The sequence below is a fragment of the Octopus bimaculoides genome, chromosome 25 (genome assembly GCF_001194135.2).
Source record: "Octopus bimaculoides isolate UCB-OBI-ISO-001 chromosome 25, ASM119413v2, whole genome shotgun sequence".
Lineage (NCBI taxonomy): Eukaryota > Metazoa > Mollusca > Cephalopoda > Octopoda > Octopodidae > Octopus > Octopus bimaculoides.
In genome coordinates, this window is record NC_069005.1 from 32075188 (window position 1) to 32076067 (window position 880).

Consider the following 880-nt stretch of genomic DNA (forward strand, 5'->3'; position numbering starts at 1 on the left):
ATATATATATATATATATATATATATATATATATATATACATATTGATATATATATATATATATAGATAGATAGATAGATACATACATTTAGACACACATACCTATGTACACACACACACACATACGCAGACATATAAATAAATAAATAAATATTTCCAAGTACACCTTAAGCCACATACAGGAAGTGACCCTTGAACCCTCCTCCGCCACCTCCCTTCTCTCGCGAAGTCACATGTCAAGGAAGCTCATTACAGGCAGTGGTTACAACCAATGATACCACAGAGGCACACCGGGGCCACAAGTTTACGTGAGGGGGAGCGTGCCACCAACTGAACAGAGAAAGGCAGTAGATTTTAATCAGCCTCAGGAGAGTGTGGAGACTGAACCGAAGACCTGTAGAATATCATATAATTGTGTATGTGATATAACACAACACTGTAAGGTGTGTGTGTGTGTGTGTGTGTGATATGGCACAATATTGTATGATGTGTGTGTGATATGATACAGTATTGTATGGTATGTGTGATGTGGGAAATATCAGGTATTATGCATGGCATGATATCATAAGCTGTGTGTGTGTGTGAGAGAGATATGATACACAACATCATATGCTTTCTGTGAGAGATATAGTACAATATCAAATGATTGTGTGTGTGTGTGTGATATTACACAATAACAGATGATGTGCGTGTGTGAGATGATATGTGCGTGTGTCTGATATGTGTGTGATATGGAATGATATCGTATGGTGAATGTGTGCAGTATGCAGTAAAAGGGACAGAAAGACTGTACAATAATGACAGCATGTTATTATATGTTATACACAAAGATGATGATGATGATGATGGTGATGATCAACAAAATTGATCCTGTTGATTT